The sequence below is a fragment of the Balearica regulorum genome, chromosome 5, assembly GCF_011004875.1.
Source record: "Balearica regulorum gibbericeps isolate bBalReg1 chromosome 5, bBalReg1.pri, whole genome shotgun sequence".
NCBI lineage: Eukaryota > Metazoa > Chordata > Aves > Gruiformes > Gruidae > Balearica > Balearica regulorum.
Genome location: NC_046188.1, coordinates 24,762,615 through 24,781,858, shown reverse-complemented (window position 1 = coordinate 24,781,858; position 19,244 = coordinate 24,762,615). Strand labels below are relative to the sequence as shown.

Sequence of the window (19,244 nt, the reverse complement as noted above, 5' to 3'; positions counted from 1 at the left end):
CGAAACTCAACGAGAGCCCCGCATTCCAATCAGATGGGCGGGGAACGAGGGGAAGGAAGGAAGGAAGGGGCTTGCCCAATCGCAAAGCAGAAAGTTCGGAGAGGGGTGGAGCCCCAGAGGGTGAAAGTCGTCCAACCACTTGGCAGCTATGGAACCGGGAACGAAGAGAAGGAGATGAGCTAGCCAATCACAGTGCGAGGTGAAGGGAGGGGCACGAGCGAACAGTGGGGTCCGTCCAATGACAGGAGGGAGGAGCAGGGCGGTGGCTGAGGCGGCAGTCTATGGGCGGGCGCCGAGGCGGGCTCGCGGGTCAGCGTGTGAGGCGCCCCAACGGCCGCGGCGCAGGGCGGGTCCGGTCCCGCTGACGTGCTGCGCTGCGGCCACCCGGGTGTGAGGGCGCCGGCCGCGTGAGGCTGTCCTGCTCTCCGGGTGGGACCCGGCATGTCCGTAGACGCTTTCCCTGACGCAAAGGGGACAGCGATGCGCGGGCTGGTGCCGCTGCCGTTACCGGTGGCGGCTCTTCCCTCGGGGCACCCCAGTTGCCACTGGGAGAAGGCCGAGGTGGGGTGAGGCAGGCGGGGAGCACCGCACTTGCCCTCGCTGCTCCGAAGGCCCGGGGGGTTTCCCCAGGACACACAGGCCTCGGGCTGTGTCCCGATGGGCTGTGTGAGGGAGATCCCCCGGTGAAACTCTCTGAATGGCTTTTTTTAGAAGGTCAGACTTAATTGCTGTAATGCCCTTTCCTGCCTAGGATCGGCTTGGGAGAGGTGTATTTTGGCTCAAGTCCACCTGGGTAATGAAGGACCTGATAGGAACCCTGCAGACAAGCTCCAGGCAGAGCTTAAGTCAATAGGATTTAAATTTGTGCTTAAAGATAGGCGTATGCTTGGCTGCCTTCCTGAGTTAGTATCCCCAACAGCTGTAGTTGCCAGTCTGTTAACTGCCTGCGGCTGTGTTTAAAAATCGTTGTATATTTGGCTATGAATTTGAGTATTTCCTGACAATGTTTGGAAAGAAATATTTCATTCAAAGACTGAGTAAATTGAATGCTGTGTTTAGTTCAGGGGTAGGTATTACCAACCGTAGTTAAGTTTGGGTTACCGAACATCACGCAGATGACAACCAAGGAAAGGTGTTCTGCAAACCACAAAGCATCTGTATTTGTGCACTATTATACAGCTTGCATATGTGTTGGTGAGGGAGTGGGAAGGGGAGGGCATCCGGAGGTTTCTGAGTTGCAGGAGTGTTGATTGGTAGAAAGTAAACATGTTTAATCACACACTGAAGAGAAGGAAGAGTGTGACCTTTGATTTCTTAAGTGTAATTGAGAGGGAAGGGCTGTGGTGTTTCTGAGAATGTAACTTGAAACAATCGGAACAAATCCCAGTTAACACGATGGAAAGTTAACAGGTTTAAGCAGATGAATTTAAGAGAATGGTCTCATCCTTTTCTTTCTGATTTTCTACTATTGATAGTTATTTTTCTGTATTATAGTCACATTTTGGAGCCTCTGTCATTGCAAATCAATATGAACATGGAGATCCTAACAACTGAATTAGCTTCTGTGAAAGTAATTTTTCTTCCCTCAAGAAGACTTGGGAGACCATCACAGCCTGGTTTCAGCCTATTTGTAGGCAGCAGTACACTTCCTATCTCTGGGTCACCTGCAGACAAGAATTCTTTTTGTAATGAGGGGTACAAACACAGGCTCAGGGATAACAAGCACAGGCTGGGTGTGGGACCACATAGGGTTAGAGCTGTGTCAGACCTTGTTCCTTTTCTTGCTGTCTGCAGCCACTCCCATATCTTGACTGCCACTAAAGCAGGTATGGACTTGCCCAAGAATCATTCTTTCTTCACCTGGTTTTGGTATGCAGTGAGACAGAGCCGTCAGCTAACATGGGATGGGCTGTGTCCCCTCTCTCACATTGCAGGGTGGGAGCATGGGGGAGACTGGTGTTGCTGGGAAGGACCTAGTGATCAAAGCAGCAAACGCCCTCATTCAGCATTTGGGTGCTTGTGCAAGCATACTCGCTTCAGTGTTGTTGCAGTTAGGGGTGCTGGTGGGGAAAAGGCACAGGGACCACTCTTGCTGCTGAGGTTTTTCTGGATAAGGAAGGGAGGGCTTTTGCAGAGTTGAAGTAATATATGAGGAGATGAACAGATATTATAATGAAAAAAGAAAATGAGTGAGCAAGTGAGAGAGAAGTGTACTAGGGGACCACATACTGTAGAACTTTTTTGTAGGATTTTTCCCCTGTTGCCATAGTTGGCTGTTGGCATTTTCCTTCTGTCTCCTCTCTGTGTGGACAGAACAGATTGAATGATACTGACCAGTTTGTGCCATGGGGAGCTGATGGTCCAGCAGCCTAGGCTCCCAGGGTGTGTGTGGGGCAGCACCCTGTGCTCCCTGCCCACCTGTGTACAGAGCAATTCCATCTGCTAATGCCGTTCTCTAGGGAGGATAAGCTGCTTCACCTGCCAGGCACTGGATCTCACTGCCGTGTTATCTGTTCAATTAGAGCCCAAAGCCCTTCCACATGTAGGTACCTGCAGACTGGTTACTTCATCTGTCCTTAAACCCATCTGGCACAAACCCTTACAATGCAGTGGTTTCAGTTTTGGTTTAGGAAACACAGGAAGAAAAACCATTAAGGGACCAACTGATTAACTTGTGTGGGACCCGTCAGCCTCACACAGTGGCTGCAATGCTCCCCTGCGTGTGGGACCTCATCGTGTGGGCAGGGCCCACCCTGCCCTTAGCGTGGGGCCAGCATAACCTGGTGTTTGAGGGGTGTTTGGCCCCTCCTGGCACAGTGCAGGGGGTAAGGGAGGCCACACTCCCCTTGGGGCTGCCGTGAGAGAAGAGCCCAGGATATCCATGGAGATGAGCCATCCCAGGGCACAGCTGCTGCCCCAGGCAGCACCAAACACATCCCACAGAGCTCCTGGAGTCATGCCTGTGGGCAGCTCTGATATGGCTCGGTGCGACACAAGATACCCACGTACACAGCTGGCTACGCAGTTGCGAAACAGAGGAGCTAAATAAACTCAGAACAGCAAATTCCAGTTCTAAGTTTCCTTTTAGGTCTGGAGAATACTGTTCCTGTGAGCTGGCAGAGTAAACAGCCTTTCTCAGCCAACTCAACAAAGCAAAGGACTGTATCCAAAAATCTAATGAGTCGAAAGGAAGAGTGGACCATAAGTAACAAGTCAGATGGCAGGGATTGCTGCGTAGCAGGCTCATATCAACGGAGGGCTTACATCTCTGGCGTGAGTCAATGGGTGCTGTTTCTACCCATCTGTAGGTTTGGGGATCACCGAGTAGAGTTGTGAAGTTGGAAACGGCAGAAGGGTGAATTCAGGAAGGAACAATTGGGCAACCACTGGGACAGAGAAGGGTAGCAGAAAAATTTTCTGCTCTAGCGTCCCAAACAGAAAGCGAAGGCCTTCTGAAATGGTAAGAGATCATCACAGCTCGCCACTGACACATGACTGCGGAGAAGAATTTCCTTTGAGAGAGAGTTGATAATTGAGACAAAATCAGGTATGTGAATGATGCCAGCTATGCAGAAAGTTTTGATGGAAGATCTCAAGGTGGCTGTAGTCAGAAATAAGCCTAAGCCTTTGACTTTCACATTTGCAATGCAGAGGCAAAATAGGCAGTGGCTCAGCCATTGTATTCAAGGCAGTTAATAGCAGACAGGCTGCTCTGAAAGGGAACAGTCTACGTTCTCCAGATAGATACCTTTCCTCTTCTTCATCTTCAGTCTCCAGGTGCAGGCTGAAGTAAGCATGAAATGAGTGCTGAAGGTGTAATTTAAAAGGCTGCAGCTTGGGCAGACTGATGCAGTGCTGTGAGGTGAGTATTGTTTCCTGTTTCCTGTTTTTCTTTCATAGTTATAGCAACCTAGCACTGAAACTGCAGGAACTGTGCTGGGAAATGATTCCAGGGGAGCACTGAACCTTGGGTTTTAGTTTGGGTCTGAATGACAGAATGTCTGAAGCACAGGAAAAGAAAGAAGTGTGGAAAGCTCTTTGGGGACCTCATAGCTAATCAAGTAGCCCTTGAAGAAAGCAAATAGCTCTGAGAGTGCCCCATGAGAATTTGTCAAGCACCTAGCTAAACTTCATGGAAAGCTGGAGAGGCGTTGGCATAGCTCATAAGAGGGAGTGATGCTTGGAAGGGGGCTAGCCAGGTGTAGGAATGACCATCACCTGTCCTCAGCATATCTTGGTAAGTAGGTAAACCGTGAATGCCAACAGCAGATTGCTTCCTTCTGGGGGAGGCAAGTATGTCTTTCTAAATAATGGAGTTGGTTGGTTTAAATTTAGCTAAGCTGAGAATTGTGTTTCTGCTCCAGGAGAGATCCTCCCTGTCCTTAACACCTTCTGCTGTGAATGGTACAGTTCTAGGCTCACCACAGCTTCTGTTTCACTGGCTCAGAGAATAATATTATTCTGGAAATAACCTCTAAAGCTATACAGTGCTAAAAAGATTCTGTTCAGACTATTTTTCCCTCTTTTTTTGCAATGAAGCCTTGACTTAACCTATCTCTGGGCACTAGTTTGGATCAGAATTTGAAAACATGACAAACTGTTCGCTGTTCAGTGTGTTTGCCTGGAGAAACCAGCCAGGCTTGCATAACGTTTTTGTGGTGAAATGGGAAAGGAGTCAGGATGGGAGGTTTGTGATCAGAGATGTAAGAGGCCTGAGGGGATATACCAGGAACTGAAAGATGTGTATGAGCCACAAGAAAAGAGATGTTAGAGGGGGTGGGATGTTACGTGTAGGATCAGGGTGTTGGCCAGCTGAACAGGGCATGGGAAAGAATCCAGTGTGGCAGAGGGGATTAAGAACAGGCTGACTTAACCCCCTGCAGTTGTTATTCCTTTTGATACATACAGCTAGCCAAAAGTTTAATCCTTCAGTTAGGAGAGAAGTAGGCAACTGTATTTGCCTTTTCTTTTAAAATTACAAAATATGTATAAGGTTATGTTTCCAATGTTGTGAGGGAATGAAGCAGCAGGACGCTATTTCCTTGCTCATGGCTCCAGCTGTTTTTCTCTTGGTTTCAGTTAGGACTGACTACCAGGATTGTCCTAGCTTTGTTTGGAGCCATCTTCTCTATGCTTTATCTGCTTTTTGTCACGTCCCCTGTCTGCAAGACTCCTGTGCAAAATAGTACTCAAAGTCATGTCCCTGTCCGCTCACCGCTCCCAGTTCAAATTTCTGGATGTTTGCCTCTCTTCTGGGCAGTGACTTGTGCAGTGTTTTGGAATGGAGATTGCTGTGTCTCTGTAATGGGGCTGGACTCTATCTTATAGCTTAAGGCCAGCAGTAACATCCACCCAGTTTCACTACATTTCACCCAACCCATGGCGACACCTGCTTTTTCTGAAGCCTGAGTTTTGGATCTTTCTTCATGCCATCACAGTGGAGCTGTGTGGCAATGTGTCTTCTCAGGTCACTTACTGGCACTGTGGGACCAACAAGGCTCCAGGAACCCTTGTACTTGCCACTGAGACATGCTGATATGGGTTAAAACTTTCCTAGCAAAAGTGATGAATTTGGTCCTACCATGCAATTCACCTTGTATCCATGTCAGATACATGGTTTTGGAGAGCAGGAGAGGCAGATTTGGGAATGAATGGCTGAGATAGGGTCAGTTATTTTACCATTCTTGGCTTATGTTGGCTTTTGTAAATGGAAATATGGCCTGGCAGAGTCTGTAGTCAAGATACAGGAGTACTGGCAGAATGGAGATGCGTTCAGTGCATATTTACTTGGGCAGCAGTGGTTGGAAGCAAGGTAATCTCAGTAGCTTCTGATTTCATATTTGATTCCTGTGATATGTTGTTAATCACCTGTGTTGGGTTTGCATGGCAAAGTTTTGGTAGCGGGGGGGGTGTCTGATAGAGCCAATGCCAGCCGGCTCCAAGACGGACCCGCCCCTGGCCAAGGCCAAGCCAATCAGCGCCTCTGTGATAACATATTTAAGAAGGGGAAAAAAAAAACAGTTGGGGAGAACTTTTCAGCCAGAGAGAAAAGTGAGAAGATGTAAGAAACTCTGCAGACACCAAGGTCAGTGCAGAAGGAGAGGGAGGAGGTGCTCCAGGCGCCGGAGCAGAGATCCCCCTGCAGCCCGTGGTGAAGACCATGGTGAAGCAGGCTGTCCCCCTGCAGCCCATGGAGGGAGGATGAGGGGGTGTAGAGATTCCACCTGCAGCCCGTGGAGGACCCCACGCTGGAGCAGGTGGAGGCACCTGAAGGAGGCTGTGACCCCGTGGGAAGCCCGCGCTGGAGCAAGCTCCTGGCAGGACCTGTGGCCCCGTGGAGAGAGGAGCCCACACCAGGGCAGGTTTGCTGGCAGGACTTGTGACCCCGTGGGGGACCCACGCTGGAGCAGTTTGCTCCTGAAGGTCTGCACCCCATGGAAGAGACCCACACTGGAGCAGTTCGTGAAGGACTGTAGCCGGTGGGAGGGACTCCATGTTGGAGCAGCGGAACGTTGAGAGGAGTCCTCCCCCTGAGGATGAAGAAGCGGCAGAGACAACGTGTGCTGAACTGACCGTAACCCCCATTCTCTGCCCCCCTCGACCGTAACCCCCATTCCCTGTCCCCCTGTGCTGCTGAGGGGGGCAGAGGTGGAAGCCGGGAGTGAAGTTGAGCCCAGGAAGATGGGAGGGGTGGGGGGAGGTGTTTTAAGATTTGATTTTATTTCTCATTCCTCTACTCTGTTTTGTTTAGTAATGTTAGATGAATCTCCTCTCTAAGTTCAGTCTGTTTTGCTCGTGACAATAATTAGTGAATGATCTCTCCCTGTCCTTATCTCAACCCAAGCCTTTTGTTATACTTCTCTGTCCCATCCGCTGGAGGAGGGGTGAGCGAGCAGTCGCGTGGCGCTCAGCTGCTGGCTGGGCCTAAACCACGACATCACCTGTACTGCTTCAGCTTTCATGTCCATCCTCCATGGACATTCATTGTCGCTCATGCCTGTTGTCGTTCAGGTTGGCGAGTGGTGAAGCAGCATAGTAGAAACTTTCTTTAGGTCTCAGGTTCAGTTACTTTCTGACAGTGCTTTGTGAATCTAAACAGGCCTCAGTCCCCTGGGTTCAGGGCTCCTTAGTGTATTCATTACTAGCCCCTCCATCTCAAACACATCGGGGATTTGACCTTGTATAGTTGATGTGATGGGGCTCCTATTTGATGACTCACTCATTTGTCTCCCTGTCTCTGGAGTGAAGAAAGTTCTGTGGCTGTAACCTGTGACCAGGGTCTTTGCCTTTTCTGCCACCCGTGTTGGGTGATATCAAACCAATGAGTTCATTTTGTTTGTGCCTTGCTTTTGGAGTCCATAAAATGAGAGTAGTGAGACCATTACCCTCCCTCTCCCCTCCCCATCTGGGATGAAGTGAAAGGCTGCATCTGTGCGGTATAAACAAAGCCCTAATTTACATGTAAATGCGTGTAATATCGCTGTAGCAGCAGAGTTGTACCAGTGAAGCCCTCCTTGTGTGCAGGCAGCTTATGTCAGCAGAATAGGGCTCTTTTTTGAGCAGAACTTTTCCAAGCACTATCAGCTATATCAGCAAAAAGATTGAATACCAATATAACTGCATCCTCATTAGGACCCAGAGCCCCATGACATTTTAATTCCAAACTTCTTTTTAGGTGCTTCAATACTTTTGAGGATCTGGGCCTATGATTTTAGCACTATGGAAGTGCCCCCAGACCCCCCTCCCACCAGTGCCCTGTTGAACACATTCAGAGCAGATGTGGTCTCACTTTATCAACAGCTGCAGAGCGCTCTGAGAAACTCTGGTAAAGGGCACTGAGCCTGGCAGAGTGCAGTCAGGCTGCTGTGGCTTGCTTCAGGGAGGATAACAACCGCTTCTGCTACTTCTGACAATGTTGTTGGTACTGCGGGAGACTGGAGAGGTTCCTTCTTACTCACCTGGTCCTGTGTTAAGAACAGAACTAAAACTAGTGTTCACTTGAAAATGTGTCTTTGTTGATAGTGATGCTGTTACAAAGGTGGCACATGAGAAGACGGTGTACTGTAGAGAAGAGAGATAGTGAGGACAGTACTCTAGCACCTGAGCAGTGACCAAACCTTAGCTTGGAGATGGAATGAAGGAGCAGGAGCAATTTGTCCCCTTGCAGGTACCAAGCACAGTTTTGCAGGTTCTAATTCTTCTGTCTTTCCTCTTTAGAAAAACTGGATGAAGTGAGGTAAGTTGACAAAAGACTTGACTAAAGGAGCTTTTTTTTAATGCTCAGCTTTCTACCTGCAGAGCGAGTCAGTTCAACTCACTGATCCAACAGAAAATTATCCCATGGAAAATTGACTAGTTTTCCTTCAGATCAGTGAATTGAACTGACCTGGTGGTTTGGGGGAAGGTGACCATAGGTTAGATGTAAGGGGAAACTACCCCTTTGTGCAGTGAATTGCTCTTGAATTACAAATCTGGTATTAGGGGTGATGGGAGCACAGAAAGAACCACCACCTGAAGCGCAGTCCAGAGAAAAAAGTCAGTACAGGAAAATAGAAGGCTGCTGTCTCTCCTTTTGGCAAGGATGTTATTTGGATAGGAGAGAGAGAGAGAGACTTTGCCAGACAGTGCAATGGGGTGAGGGAGAAATTGAACAGAATCCTTAACCACGCATAATTAGGTAGTTAAAGACTTACCCTTCAAAACTGAAGTAAGTAAAAGCCACGCTCAACTTGAGGAAAGGAAAGGTGTTAAGAGGCTGTGCCCTACCATAGGGGAAATCTGCCCCAGCACCTGGGATGGATACTTGGGCTTCTATCAGAGAGACAGCGTGACACTGCAGGCAGGACACATACTGAGCGCTCGACTTGTCTTTCCTGCTCACAGTGTGTGTGCTGATCAGCATCAGCCAAACAGGGTGACAAGGCTGGCTCTGTGCTTGCCCCCCAAGGGCAGGGGAGAGACATCTGTGCCCGACAAGTGTAAGAGGCAACTATGGGAAATGTCAGCGTTCACTGGAAAATCCCATCTCCGGTGAAGATGCTGGAGCCCTGAGTGGCTGCTGTATCGGGCATGGCCATAAGAGGGAAGTGTGTGCTCAGGCATTGGGTCTTTCTCCGGGCTGGAGCAACCCCGGCTGGGCTGGTTGCGGGCTCTGCCTGCAGCGTTGGCTCTGTCTGGGTCCCACCTCCCGTGCAGGGCTAAAAGCAGGGCCTCTGCCTCCGGGGAGCTCAGCCACAGCCAGGCGTGCAGGTAGCAATGATGGGGATGAGGGGAGAGGAGCAGGGGTGGGAAGGTGAATTGTCATGTGCAGGTGCCTGTTGCTTCCTGGAGATGGGAGAGGATGAGATGTGCAACTGGGGCTGCCTTGTCCAGAGGTGCTGAGCAGCCAGGTGGGGAAATCTCATTTCAGTTGAATCCTCACACATGTACATCATATCACTGGTTGTATTAGCTGGATCACACTCAGATTAGGGCATTCAGGCTTGAGGGTGGTGATGTTGAGGTGCTTTTAGGAGGGGTGGGGGACCTCACAAGAAAGACAGCTGAAGTCAGCAGTGAGCTTGAGAGGATTACAAAGAGGAGAGTGGGTCCAAAAGGATATGGGCAGGCATCCATTCCAGCTCTCTAAAGGAGATGTTTTGCCTGAAGCACTTCTCGGAGCATTTTGTAGGCCGCATGTATAGAGCACACAAGCTATATAGCAGTAACAAGTGGGACTTGGTTGTTAGCAACCCTGTCAGACTCAGGTGACTGTATCAGGTGACCCTTGCGATATGGGCCATCCCTGACTGTCTGCCTTTGCTACGTGCTGGTTAAAACTCACCACCAAGGCAGAAAAGGACACTTGCACCATGCAATATGGGAACTCAGCGTTCCACCAAGTCTACTCCCGCTGGCTCCCGTGGGCCCTGTTAGCTGGAGCTGTCATGTACATATGGCTGAGGAGTTTCTACTTGCCACCTGGCTGAGGACAGGTCTGTGTCCACCCTAGTAACACTGCCCAAGCTCTAATCACACCAGCACCTTCTGGAAGAGCTGAGGGATCCTGATGTGACAGTGGTAGCTTGGGAGAGGTCCCCAGGCTGCATCCAGTGATATAAGTCAGAGCTGAGTTTCATCTTTTGATATGGGGTGATACCTGGCTGTTGTGTAGTAGAGGTGTTAGGGACTCAGCTCATGGCTCCTATCTACCATGCTCCTGCTATGCTATAAAATCAGTCACTGCTGTTCCGGACTTCTGTTTCCCTGCTGATAGCAGGGAACTGAGCCTTCCTGCAGGGACCCACGGGCTGCCAAGAAATGTGAGCAGCAGGGTCTAGTCAGGAGCACCAAATGATCTGACCACCAGCTTCCCATGAGCTGGTGCTGCAAAGAGGCACACAGTCTTCTCCTTATAGATCTGCTTCTCAGGGACATTTTTTCCACAGAGGCAGAAGGAGAGGAAAATGAATGAGACAGAGCTGAATTTATTCCTTGTTCATGCTGCAGCATGAAAGCAAAATGCATCCAAGAATAAACTGTACAAGAGCTGTAGGCAGGTGTTGTGGCAAGGCTGAGGGAGACAGGGCATGTGCGTGTTTTGGCGGCTGGCTGAGCATGCGTTGATCGTGTGCTCCTAAAGCATCTTATGCCTGTGCAGCAGAGGGACCCATTGTTGTAGGAGCAGGGACTGTGAGCCTGGCTGGTTATCTAGAGGCATAGGTGATAGGAGTGGGAGAGAGCAGAGGGAATGTGTATTGTTCAGCATATACGTTTTGTGTATCATATATAGGCAAGGGTGTTGCACAGCAGGGGATGTAGTGTGTGTGCGTGCGGGCTGCAGGCAGGGGTTGCTTTGCATGTGGATACATGGGCAGCATGCTGCCTGGGCTGTGCGCAGGGCAGATGTGCTGGAGGTGGCTGCGAGTAACGACACAAGAGGTTACTTTGCAGTTAAATGAGGCGAAGAATTACCATGGTGACTATACTCTCTTCTCCCTGCCAGATGCCAGGCTCCCAGGCAATCTGGCAGGGAGAGGTGTTCTAAAAGCCCCAAACTCACTCTCCCTCTTTTGAAAATGAGTGAGGACCATGCTGCCCCTTCTCCAGACTGGAAGAGCGGTAGCCACTGGGATATGGGGGTGATTTCTGCACACTCCATCTTTCAGCAGAAGGGGGCTCCTGTCTGGGTACCTCCTATGCTGGGGGCTGCTGCAGCACAAAGACAGAGGGGCTGTGGTTTGAATTACTATGATATGTTATGGTTCTTGCACTGTATGTCCACACAGTGTCCTCCACAGGAGCAGTGAAGTCTGAAGTAGCCAGTTCTTAGGCACCTGCAGAGAGCAGTCTGTTGGAGGACCTTACACCCATGCTGCAAGAGAGGTGCTCTAGGGAGTATCACAGTGAACAACTTCAACGCTAGCACTACCAGGAGCTTGGAGCTCACCAGTGACAGGTACTGCAAGACTCCAAGGACAGACAGAAAGCAAATGTGCACCAGAACATAAAGCCTCCTTGCACCTTCATGCTTGCTGTTAGGGCCCACATGGAGTACGTTTTCTGCTCTTACTCAGTTGGATCGGATCACGTCCTCTGCTGTAGCCCCTAGCCAAGGAGGTACAGCTGCATCTTTCAGGTACCGCAGGAGCTAAAGTAGTAGGAGAGAGACCTTGCTCCATCTTCAGAGGCCTTAATTCTTTCATCAGCTCTCTAGGTTTAGTGCTCAGTGGTCTGTGAGGCCATGTAAATCACATCTCTCTCTGTGCTCTCAGTTAAAGGTTTGGGGAGATGGTTGCTTTGTGGTCTGTGGGGAAAACTTTGAAGAGGAAAGGCTTTGTGGCCTAAAAGGTTTGGAACTGCTTGGTTTGGAGGGGAACACTGACGCATCCTGCGCAGACCTATATGCAAAAGCTATAAAGAACAAAGTAGATGGTCTCACTGGTCCTGTAGGCTGAAGTGCCACAGGAGACCAGAGAGGCGCTGTAGACCAGCAGGTACGTCGTCACAGCGCTTCTGCTGCACTGGAACATTGCAGATGTGCAGACCGCAGTTTGAGGCAAAGGTCCGGTGCTCTTCCTCACCGATGTGCCCATTGCAGCATCTTCCCTTGAGTATTCTTCTTTCCCTTTAAAGGTTTTTGTTTAAAGCACAGAAAAGCGTGCTAGATGCTGACAAAACAGGTATTGTCATCTTGCAGAGGCCTGGCAAAAGAACAAATAGCTGTGTTTCAGTGGAGGTGAAGCAATCTCTCCACACAGCAGAGATTTGCTAATTTGCACGGTCATGAGGTCTCATGGCAAAGATATTTTTCAATGAAAAAGCAAGGAGATGATGCAAAATAGATTTGAGCATATTCCAGGAGATAGTTAAATTTTTCATAGTGAAAACCGATAATAGATCAGTCTGCGTGCTATGAACATCTCCTCACAAAAATACATCACAGGAGGCTTCTGCTATCTATTCTTGGCTGAGCACTGACCTTGGCTATTAGATCTCAATTAAGCAAGTATGTGACTAATGTTTCCCTCCCACTTTTCTGCTGCAGAAAATAATATTCAATGAATCAAACACTCAGTATCTGCACACTTACTGTCCAGATGAGACCCATGGTTTCTCAGTAGGTTTCACATCACCTGGAAAAACCAGCATTTCTTGTGTGAATTCCAGAGTATTAAAGATCTGTGGATTGCATGCACAGGGATCTGTGGAGCCTTCAGTACTGAGCAGCCTCTGCTGTTCCAGAACAGTGTGCAGTGATGCTTGCAGCTACAGGGGAGGGGTGAGTAGGCCACAGGGATCGGAAAGAGCATGCCATATCTTCACTGCTTTATGCTTGCTCACCTCCTTCTTTCCTTTAATTTCTTTCTTATCATTTTGTCCTAGGAGAAGGGGAAAAGTGCTAGTGGATTAGACAAGGGTGTTAATAAGACTATGCAAGACTTGCCTTGCTGCGTAAGACCCCCGTGCAAGCCAGGAAATGTCTGCAGACTGGTTCCACTTTCAGCCCAAGTAAATGCTGAAGTATCAAAACAGTGTGCCAAACTTGGATCTTTCCTGGAGCACAATCACAGCACCAGACCAGGAAGGGCTCAGAGGAGATCATGTCCCTGCACTTGTGTTTGACATCCAGCAGCAGCTGTCAATGGCAGGAGCAGCTGCAGAAACAGTTGTTGGAGAGGTGTGCTCCTGCTGTTGACAGGTGAGGATAGGGCATTAGGAGGGGATGAAGAGTTCTCTCTGCCAGCTAATTACGTGTGTTGCCTACAGTTGGGATTCAGGCAGGGAACAGGTGACATGACACCATCTCAGCTACAAAGACAGAGGCGGTGGCAGGGAAAGGACAAATTTTTGTTGCACTTGTTCTAGCACTGCTTGGAGACAAGAGGAAGAGTGAGGGGGGCAAAATGGTTTGTGGACAAGGACACGCTATCTCCTACAAACTGCCAGCCCTATGGGGAGCAAAAGAGATGCCACTTTGTCACCAGCGTTGTGATGAGGATTTGATGGAGCAACGTCAGTGTGAAGAATGGAAGATGGGTCTCCTAGATGGTGGAACAAACACCTTGCTTTAAAAGGATCTGTGGCATGTTTTTAGCTGTCTGGGCTGAAAAGGGGCTTATTTGCATGTAGCATTCAGCTAGGTTTAGAATGGCTGCAGATTATTTGCAGTAGTGTGGCTAAAATCTTCCTGACCTCCTGTCATAGACACCTGACAATCAGCACTTTGGCAAAGTCACGTTGCATCAGAGCAATGAGAACAAGCCGACAAACTCAAACCAGTCATTACAAGATTGGTGCTGTTGTCTCTTTCCAGGTGCTGGCTATATCTGACAAAAGGTCAGACTAACATCTGACTTGAATCTTAGAGGAATGCTTTCTGAAAAGCCAAGGGGGAAAAGGCCAGTGCGTATGAAAGTGCGCTGACTGGAGTGGCAGAAAGCTGTACCTGGGCTTGATCTCAGCCACTGGGACAAGGTAAGACAACACCTGATAAATTCTTTCTGTTCTAGAAAACATGGGACGAGCTATGCAACAACCAGGAGTGAGAAGGGTGTTAGATCTTGGTGTTTGTCCCATGCTCTGCATATGTTTGTTCCCTTTTGTCTGCCTGCCTTGGCTCTGAGCAGTGACACTTTTTCTTCGTCCTTGGAAGAACCTATTTCCAAACACTTTTGTGTTACCACTACTGCTAAGAATTTCTTGATGCTCCACTCAGGTTTGCTTTTGTTCAGCCCCATTCCATGATTCCTAGCTCCACAATCTCAAGATTTGTCTAAGGAGTCATCCCCTTATCAACCAGCGAGTCTTGCCAGAATTTAAATTCTGTCTGGAAACAAAGCTAACTCTGAAGCTTCAGCAACAACCAGCACCTCTGCCTGGACTGATTGTTTCTAAGCAAGAGCAGCGCTTTGAAAGATGAGTCTCCTTTCCAGGCTGTGTGCTCTCCTTTGGCTCCTCCATCATTTCAAAATCAATAGCTGTCTCTGATTGCCCCCCTCTCCTCCAGACCCTGCTCTTTGCTACCTCATTTTGGTTTTAATTTGCCACCGCAAAATTGCAGTCATTTTTCCCCCATCCTAATTAAGAAACCTATCCGTTAAGGAGAAAGAAAACAAAAACAAAACCTTCTTATCTAAGCCCTTAGCGCAGAACAGAGACAGAAATGATTGGTGAGATGATCACCTCTAGAAAGCCAAGGCCTTTATTGATTCTTCTGCCCTTCCTTGGTAAATACAGAATGAGTTTTAAATTCACCTAGAAGGAAGCTAAAAGCTAACGTATCGTGCTGACTTCCCAACATCAGAGAAGAAGGAGGCAGTATGTCTTCTAGGCTGACTCACTTTCTATTCTCTATCCATAGTTTCAACAAGAGTATTTGGAGAATGTTTCATTGATCTCATAGAATCATTTAGGTTGGAAAAAACCTTTAAGAACATCAAGTCCAACTGTAAACCTAGCACTAAACCATGTCCCTAAGCGCCACATCTACATGTAAGTGTGAGTCCCACCTCACCTTCTATTTCAGTTTCCCCACATTTTGGTATAACTTGGCCTTGCTCCTGACCTACCTTTTGGAAGAGCTTTGAGATCATGAAGCAGATTAGAAAAGCTGTGTTGTGGGCAAGTGGCCTCCTTCAGCCCAGCCAGCAGCACTGAGCATGTAGTGAAGGAAATCAGCATTTGGTGATGGTGAAGGAGGTCACAACCTCAGTCCTAAGATGCGTGGTTACAATCACAGAAAGGAAAAGGCTACACAGAGAAACTAAGCATGGGGATTTTGTGGAAGAGAACATTCAACAGCACCACAGGAAAAGGTCAGAGACAGAATTGTCCCTACTGACTTGGGAAAAACAAGATGGGAAGTACCTCTACAAGGTTAAAACTTTCACTGTCCAGAGGAATAAACATCTCCTCTATTCTGCAGAGAGGGAAAGCTACTGCAGGCTTTTCCAGACTTCACCCCCTCCCTCCTTCTCCCCCAGTGTAGTGGAAGCGGTAGATACCTTCCGTGATGCCTATCTGCAGCCCTAGTTGTGAATAAGAATCAGATCTGGCTTCCTGCTATACTGCAGACTCTTATTTACCACCTCGGGGAGATAAGCGTTTAGCTGATTAACCTGTTGAGAGTCGCTGTGCATAGTCAGCTCCTCCTAAGAGGGGTCATACACTTAAAATAGCAGGAACTGGATGGGGATGATGCTCACTGGGCTAAAATTACACTGATATTCCAGATTGTTCCTCTCTTGACTGGGACCCCAAGAGCAAAGCCCCTCAGAGCAGGACCTGCTATAAAAGTCCAGACAAGTCTGCATTAGGAACATAAAAGTAGGCTTTTCAGCCTAGCTTCCTAAGGGAATAAGGCTTCTGTTCTCATGGTTTGTGCACGTGTCATTCCTGCCCTCACATTCCTGTCCAGTAACTTTGAAACCTGTCAGTCTATTTCAATTAGATTTGATAGATGGCATGAATTTCACAGCTTATGAGGTTCCTGCAGGTTTAGTAGGTAGCCAGTTAGAGGAGAGGGACCTTATAAATACCCTGATTCAGGAAAAGGGTGCACTGTGCATGTATTAAACTCTAGAGAGATCACATGAGAAAAATCACTTATAAATGCTCAGCTGAGCTTTACTTACAAAAGCTTCAGTGAGACCTCACAGTTTTTCAGGAACATAAATCTATGGGGAACCATGGTACGTTCATTCTGCACCTCACAAAACTACTGCTTTTGTTTTATTGTGATGTAGATGGGAGGAAAAAATATTTAATTTAGGAAACACTGTAAAAAAACCCCCACAGCCTAAGATCCAGTGGATTGAAGTGGATCTGGTGGATCTAGTGGGTTTAGGAACTAGGAGTCAGTAGTCCATTTGTTGTTGGCATCCTGTTTGTAAGAGAAACCAGCACTAGCAGAGAGAGTGGTGTACCACCTGAAATGGGAAAAGGTGCTGAAGAGGGCTAGCAAGGCAAGTCAGGGGCCCGGGCACGTGATCTGTGAGGGACTGTTGTGGGTCCTGGGGTGCTTTCATGTGGCACAGGGGAGACTAAGGGGGGGCAGGTCTCACTGTAGACTTCAGTTATTTGAAGGAGAGTTACAAAGACACTGGAACCAAACTCTTGGTAGTAACAGATGGTAAGAGAAAGACAGAAGGAATGGTTACAAGTTGTATTTTTGGGAAACTCAGTCAGGACACAAGGCGAAGTTTCTTCATAAGGTAAGGCAGCACTGGCACAGGTTACCAAAAGAAATGGTGGAGTCTGTATCATGGAAGGTTTCTAAGTCTCACTTGGGTAGCCCATTGGCAAGAGCGCTGTTCCTATGGGGAGAGTGGACCAGACACTTCCAGAGGTCCCTTCAACCGCCATTTCTGTGGTCCTGTGACTACAGATATCAGAAGATGATGCAAGGAAACAGCTTGTATGACCTAAGCTGTAACTTGCACAGTGGCAACTTTTATCTCACCTCAACTTTACCAGAGTGTATGTGAACATATTCTTAGTCAGTGTTCAATTCTTTGTATAGAAAAGTCATTTTATTAAGGTATTTGTGATTATTGTTTGCTAAATATAAATAGCTGAACTTATCTTGTACTGCGCTAAACTTGTCAGCCACATTTTGTGCCTCTTGTACCAGATCCATAGTATTATGCTACAGATTGTTTTCAACCAGCTTTGGTTATTAGGATTTAGAGAGGCATCAGCAGACTGTGGATGACTGTCACTAGTTTTCTCTCAAAGTCTCTTCTTGCATAGAGATTATCCAAAAAAAAGGCCTTTTATATATGGGTCTTTTGAGGCCTCCAGCAACTTATTTTTCTGGATCATTAATTTCTGCAGTCCATGTACTTCTGTTAACTTTTTGAGGTAATGTGTTCAGACCCAAGCAAGTTTTATGATTTCATCAGAACTAAAGTATGCTTCGAGCACACTGGCTTATAGCTCAATTAATTTTTGCATCCCAATTAAGTGGAAGACAAGTCTTGTCACCGACAAGTCTCTTTTCTGTGTTAAATCTATTCTGCTTCAGGTGTGATGCAGAGAATGAGAATAACTTCGATGAATAGATGAAGACAGATCCAAGCTCTTGTCTCTGCTCCATCAGTCGGCTTCAACCTGGACGTGTAGCCATGGCAGTGAGATCCTGTGCTGCTATCTGGGTTTTCCTTACCTACTAGCTCAGCAGAGCGTGTAGCATAAATAGAGGAGCTTAGGTGTACCTTACTACTATCTGTAGAAATATCTGTTGTGGAACACTGAGGAAAAAATGTCAACAAGCTCTCAAAGAAAGGAAAAATACCAAATATCCAAATCATTCCAGCAGCAGGCACGGCTCTAGGGACTGCTTTGCCTGGAAGTTACCACCTGGTTGGTGTGCAGAGGGCAGGCAGTAAATCTGTCTTGGGCACTAGCCAGCAGTCCAGTTCGTAACACTGAACTTTGCTAGCACAGCGTTCTCAAGAGGACTGAAAATTCTAAGTTTGTACAGGCAGTTTCCTCTTCTGTTTCCAGTATTCATCCCACTCTGCTTTGATTCTGATTTAACTGGAGATTTTTTTCCCTTTCCTCTTGATTATAAAAAATAGCAGTAATTGTTTAAATGCTGTTGGACAGTTAGCTTTATCTATAGATCACATAATGAACAGAGTACATGTGGTAAACAACGTGCTTTGTTTCCAGGTGGCCTTGAATTTAACATGATTATCTTCCTGTAATCAGCTCATTACATTAATTTTCTTGCAGAATTGGTCCAGATAACCTCTCCTTTCCCTCCCCACAGCTGTGCACAGCAGGACATCCCAGAAGACTGCCACCTATGCCATTGATGCAATTTTGTGCTTGTGGGCCTTGGGCAGTACCTCTCCTTTAGAGGAATTATCTCACCATGCACCTATATGAACACAAGCAAATATTTGGGGTACCTATAGATACAAAAATTTGATGAGTGCTATGAAAAAATCCTGTTGTGCCACCACAAACCTAACCAAATGAGGTGCAGTGTTACAGCCTGACAGCTGTGTAGAGTAGGTCAATGGTTCCCAATCATTCTGTCCTAGAAGGAAAATTAGCTGTGTGTATCGTTGGATGCAGCCCTATTCCCTGCCTTCTTCCCAGGGCTGGTGCTGCCTCTTTGAAATCATGTTCTGGAAGCACATTTTCAGAGCCCACAGAAGTCCTGTGGTTTGCTCATTTGTACTCCAGTCTCCTGCGGTCACAGAAGCACTGCTCCTGCTAGGCTGGCAGTTCAGGAAATTCCCCCTTTCTTAGAGTTGTTTCTCTTTGTACACAGATGACTGTCCCCACCCCCAGGTTATTTCCCATATGCCTATTTCTGGGCCATAGACTTTTCACTTTCTGACACAGAATTAGATCAGAGCTGTCTCTCACTCATACTGGCATTAAGTAACAAGCTTGACTGCAAGGCAGTAACTTGGCAAATTCTCAACTCAGTCACATCTAAACATAAAGCTTCAGTGGACAGGATACTTCCCATGACCAGCTGCTGGCAGTAGTTTGCAGCATTTACTACAATTTCAAACTGCAGAGGATGAACAGTATGGTTTCTTGTCCTTGAATCACAGGGACAATTGAATCCTGGAATAAATGGTTGCTTGTCATTTATTTGTAGGGAACTGAAGACATACGAAATGAGAACCAGGGACTGAAACCTCAGCCTGTGGCATGAAGAAACCAGCTCCTGTTCATGACCATCTAGTACCATGACTGTCTTCTCTGCAGTGGTGAGTTAGCAGATTTTTGCTTCCCTC

General features: G+C 47.6%; 1 long non-coding RNA gene across 1 annotated transcript; it reads left to right on the top strand.

Moving 5' to 3' along the window:
- Positions 1–150: 150 nt before the first annotated feature.
- Positions 151–19,178, top strand: LOC142602007 (uncharacterized). Its single transcript, XR_012835616.1, has 3 exons — positions 151–199; positions 3,771–3,862; positions 19,106–19,178. It is a non-coding gene; the product is annotated as an uncharacterized LOC142602007 (long non-coding RNA).
- Positions 19,179–19,244: the final 66 nt, after the last annotated feature.